Source organism: Rhinoderma darwinii, chromosome 5, assembly GCF_050947455.1.
Source record: "Rhinoderma darwinii isolate aRhiDar2 chromosome 5, aRhiDar2.hap1, whole genome shotgun sequence".
Lineage (NCBI taxonomy): Eukaryota > Metazoa > Chordata > Amphibia > Anura > Rhinodermatidae > Rhinoderma > Rhinoderma darwinii.
Window position 1 is genome coordinate 280,769,196 of NC_134691.1, and position 6,000 is coordinate 280,775,195.

Genomic DNA, 6,000 nt, shown 5'->3' on the forward strand with positions numbered 1-6,000 from the left:
TAGATACAATAAAGCAGCTGCAGCCTAGCATTAAGAGAGTGGGAAGACCCATTGTTTTTGGGCTTTCCTAGGCCGATAATATCAGCCTGCGGCCGCCCCAGTACCCAGCCATCATTTTAGATGGTCGGGTACTGGATTGTATCCGGCACTTCCCAGCACCCTTGGCGGCGGTGGGTATTGGGGTAATAATGGAGGGATTAGTGTTAGCCTCTTCACCTGCTAACCCTAAGCCCCACCTTAGTAATGGACGCTGTCTATCAGACAGCCATCATTACTAAGGCAGTAGTAATGAAGTTAAAAAAATACACCAATACTGAAAAAATATTTAACCCTCATTAACCATTTTATTGAAAATAAAAACGCTGTTATCAAAGTAGTCCTCGAATCCGACGTAGTTCAACAACCATACCTGTAAGAAAACACACAAAAAGTACACCTTAGTAACACTAATAACTAAAAAAGCAAAACCATTATTATACCTACCTTCCTGGGTCTGTGACAATAAAGACAGCTCTAAGCTGTCATTGGTTAGTTTACATCACATGGTCCCAGGTTACCTCAGTTCATTTTTTGTTCCTGTCAGGAAGCGGGCCGCTGCAGGAGTGTTTTTTTTTCTAAAAAAATAATAAACTGTGACCTGATCAATAATAGGGGAAATGGGCCCCAGTGTTCATGTGGGGGGCAGGGGAGGGAATGGTAATGGGATAGCACTGAGAATTTTTTTTTATGGTATGTCCACATGTTGCGTAAACACTGCGGATTTTCAGCAACGGATTTCATTGCATAAAATCTGCAGGATAATACAGTAGCAGCAGAGTGAATGAGATTTGAACAAATATCATCCACACGCTGCATAAAAAACCCACCGAAAAATTATTCATAAATTGACCTGCGGTGCGTTTTTGAATCCGCAGCATGTCAATTTATGCTGTGGGATCGCTGATTTTCTGTTGCAGGTTTTCTGTATTGAATTAATTGGGAGGTAAAACCCGCAATTATTAGCACATGTTGCGATTTTTGTGATGGAAAAGCTGCATTATTGGGGGCGTCAGCCCCAAAAGTGCCTAGAGCAGCACAAACTCCAAATACGGCCCTGGCTGCAGTTCCTTCTGTGTACCTGGCCTCGTTCGATGACTATTCTGAAGACCGCAACCTGTGAATCCGACTGGTAAAGTCCATACCTCTTTGCTGATGTTAAGGGTGAAGAATGGGGAGATTCTTTACACTCCGCACCCCAGTCTAACCAGCACAAAATCGATTGTGGCTTAGAGATCCACATCTCCGGTGAGAGACATAACAGATTTCTTTTGGTGGGCCCTAGGTACCCAAGTCTGACATTGCATTTAACATACAATTTTGGCTTTTAAAATATAAAAGTACAAAAAATATCGGGATTATGGTCATAATAATTGTGGTTTCCAACAAATGCTCTGAGAAACGGTATCAGGCCTCAAGCACACGACCGTAGAGGTGTGCACGGTCCGTGATTACAGCACAGACGAGCCGCGGAGTGTCATCCACGGGCTGTCCACAATCACGGACCGTGCCTACACAAGATGTGCATTGACTTCAATGAGCTCGGACCTCAATTGCGGACCGTATAATGACATGTCCTATTTTTTTTTGCGGTCCGGGCTCCGGGCAATGCACGGATAGTATATGGACGTAAATGCATGTGTGCATGGGGCCTAAGACCTAAGTAGATAAGGAGCTTTTTAGTGTTTTGCATGATACATTAAAAATTTGATGTAATTTCATCATAGCAGTGGTGCTAGAAAAGCGGCTCTTGTCTGCTCCGGCCTTTACCTATAACAGGGCAACCATGCAGCTTTGAAAAAAAAAGCTAATCGATAACAACGAAAGTTAAAGGCGCACAACTCTTGTTGAGCACATCTGGCGATTAAGTTCTAGTGATCATTGGAGGTCACAGTGGTTTGATCCCCACAGATAATACATTCTTAGCATATCCTACTGCTATGCCATTAATGTCTTAATTCAGAAACCCCTTTAAGAGAGTGATAGACACAGATATGGATCGTTCGTGCTGGAATTCTGTATATAAAAAAAATATAATAAGGTTTGTTAGATAAGCTTTAAAGAATTCTGCATTTTATTGTTATTGTTACAAATCTAATAATTTAATGGTAGTTATTTGAGAATTACCTATATGCAGTCATGTAAGCCTATCATTCTGGTGGGATTACATTGATTTTACCCCTAAAAAAAACAATTTCCAACCATGTTGGTTGCTTAATGCTAAGAGTATGTTCACACAGCCTATTGTCGGACATTTTTGAGGCCGTAAACACCCGAAAAACGGATGAAAAATCGGAAGCAGAACGCCTCCAAACATCTGCCCATTGATTTCAATAGGAAAAACGTTGCTCTGTTCTGACGCAAAAAAGAAGTGCAGGACACTTCTTGGGATGTTTTTGGAGCCGTTTTTCATAGACTCTATTGAAAACAGCTCCAAAAACGGCCCTAAAAAACGCTGCGAAAATCGCGAGTGGCTTAAAACCCTTGAAAACAGCTCCGTATTTTCAGATGTTTTTGAGTGTGAACATACCCTAAAAGGGTATCAATAATACAAAAGCTCAGAACGTTTGCCATACAGAGGAGGGGGATCAGCAGGTAGCGATCTACAGCCAGCTATAACTTTAAAATAAATTATAAGGAAAACCACGAATACATTTTCCATTGATATGCTGCCCTTAAAATTATTCCTGCTGAGATATTATATACCACCCCATCGTTATTACAGCTATTCAATCTGAAATAAAGCAATGCTGAGGAAGTAATAATACAATGTTAAAGGGTCACTTAATATACTTTTACCATTTTATTAAAATTGAAGACAGTAGACTCTAAGTTATAAAGATGGAATTTCAAGTTCAATTACAGCTGGAAAATGTTTTGAGTTCCTACACTTATTTAATAATTTAATCAATCTTCACAGAAAATAAAAATGTCAAACACATGAAAAATATCCATTAGCTCTATGTGATTATGAGTAGTTAAATTAGCCATTTATCTTTCTGTATCATAAAACATGGCCATGATGCTTTAAAGACAGGAGAACCTAAATTAAGAATTTTACTAAAAGTCAGGAACTGGTAGCACAGAGATGAGGACTGAGGATTTAGACATAACATTTACCATTCATAAGAACACTATTTCTTCCTGAATTTAACATCTATAGATAATTTAACAAGGAGTATGTGTTTAGTCATGCAAGGAAATAATTTTGGACCATGCGGAACTCCAAATCCACAAAATACCCGCACCAAGAAAAGAATAATTTTGGTCTGCCTGGCCCTCTCTACTGTTTTTTGCATATGAGCTAAAATAGGGAGAAATGGGGACCTTTGGAGCATGTTGTGCATTATAGCTTTGAGATATTTGGTATCACTATACGTGGATGTTTGGAAACATTATACATGGGAGAACCAGGGGATTATTTTTCTTAGGTAATTTCCATTGAATAAACAAGCCACAAAAGAACAAAAAGTACGGAAAAAAAAAAAGAAAAGCCTATCTTTGTATTTTTTATCCAATTTCTGTGAATTTTTTCCCCTAAACAATGTTTAAAAAATGTAATGAAATTGATTCAGTTCTGATAACTAAAGAATACAGAAATAAAAAATTGGGTAGACTAAGGATTAAAAAAAATCATTATTAAATGGTATAATTTAGCAGCAATACTGCACATAGTGAATTGGCTCTATTGTCCTTACCGACACCTCTCTAGGCCATGACCCTTAGGCCCTGTTCACACTGAGTTTTTGACACGTTTTTTGACACGGAAACCGCTTCAGAAAACGCGCCAAAAAACGGGCTGAAAATGCCTACCATTCATTTCAATGGGAGGGGAGGCGTTTTTTTCCCACGAGCAGAAAAACCGTCTCGTGGGAAAAAGAAGTGACATGCCCTATCTTCGGCCGTTTCCTTCTCTGACCCCCCATTAACATCAATGGGAGGCATAAAAAGCGGTTTTTAATGGCCGCAGGCGAAAAACGCTGCGAAAAACTCGGCAAACGGTGTGCAGGCAGATCAAAATCTGCCTCAAAATTCCGTCCGCTCTGCCTGCAGAAAACTCTGTGTGAACAGGGCCTTTAGGTGGCATTTTTCGCTGCGTTTTTGCCCGCAGACATTGAGCGCCGCAGGCAAAAACGCTGTGAAACACGTTTTCTCTGCCTCCCATTGATGTCAATAGAAGGTCAGAGACATAAATGCCCGAAGATAGGGCATGTCGCTTCTTTTTCCTGCGAGTCGGTTTTACCGCTCGTGGGAAATAAACGCGTCCGCCTCCCATTGAAATCAAAGGGAGCCGTTTTCAGAAGTTTTTTGGTGCATTTTCTGACACGGTTTGTGCGTCAAAAAACGTGTGAAAAAAACTCTGTGTGAACAGGGCCTTATCCTTCTATGTACTCACCAGCCTTTAAGAATACATTCACAAATTGTGGGGGCAATTACACCGTCTAGCGGAAATCGCAATTTGTTGCTGCAATATTAGGGTATGTTCACACGGCAGCGTCCGTTACGGCTGAAATTTCGGTGCTGTTCTTTGACGCGGGCGTCTTTTTTACGCGCCACCTTTTGACAGCGGCGCGTAAAAAAAATGACCGTCGGCACAGAACATTGTAAGGCTGGGTTCACGCACACTATTTACGGACGTAATTCGGGCGTTTTAGCCCCGAATTATGTCCGAAAATGCGGCTCAAAAGCGTCAAAAGGCGGCGCGTAAAAAAGACGCCCGCGTCAAAGAAGTGCCTGTCACTTCTTCAGAAGTAAATGGAGCTATTTTCTATGGACTCCATGGAAAAACAGCTCCAATTACGTCCGTAATGGACGCAGCGAAAGACGCCTGCACATGCCATTACGGCTGAAATTACGGTGCTGTTTTCTCCTGAACGGACGCTGCCGTGTGAACATACCCTTAGACCCATTCAAATGAATGGGCAGATGTTTGCCGACGCTTTTGAGACGCATTTTCGGACGTAATTCGGGGCTAAAACGCCCGAATTACGTCCGTAAATAGTGTGTGTGAACCCAGCCTTATGGAAGCTACCAGTGATGCTTGTGTGTAATACTAGTCTCATTTAAAGTTGTCATATTTTGGGAAATATTCTTCAATAAAATCATGAATCCATCACTATTATAAAACTCCAGTCCAGTAAGGCCAGGATCACACATGCAGTTTTGATACGGTTTTTAGTGCAGTTTTTGTCTCAGTTTTGAGCCAAATACAGGAGTGGACACAAAAGATAGGAAAAGCTGCATTTTAGAACCGGCTTCTGCCAAAAACTGCATGTATGTTTCTGGCCTAAAGTAAATGTAATTGCGTCATAAATATGTATTTATATATGTATGCATGTAGATATGAATATTAGGAACAAAAAATACATCTATTGTAACGTCTCACCTTAGTGAGCTTATACATCCTCACAGTTGTGGAAAAATACTGCAAAGTAAGAATGCTTTGGAAAATAGAAATGTTAATCGTTTTTTTTTATCAATTAACAAAATTCAAAGCAAAGTGAATGAACAGAAGAGAGATTTAAATCAAATCAATATTTGGTGTGACCACCCTTTGCCTTCAAAACAGCATAAATTCTTCTAGGTACACTTACAAACAGTTTTTGAAGGAACTCGGCAGGGAGGTTGTTCCAAACATCTTGGAGAACTAACCACAGATCTGTGGATGTAGGCTTCCTCAAATCCTTCTGTCTCTTCATGTAATCCCAGACAGACTTGATGATGTTGAGATCAGGGCTCTGTGGGGGCCATATCATCACTTCCAGAGCTCCTTGTACTTCTTTACGCTGAGATAGTTTTTCATGATATTGGCTGTGTGTTTGGGGTCGTTGTCCTGCTGCAGAATAAATTTGGAGCTAATCAAATGCCTCCCTGATGGTATTGCATGATGGATAAGTATCTGCCTTTATTTCTCAGCATTGAGGACACCATTAATCCTGACCAAATCCCCAACTCCATTAGCAG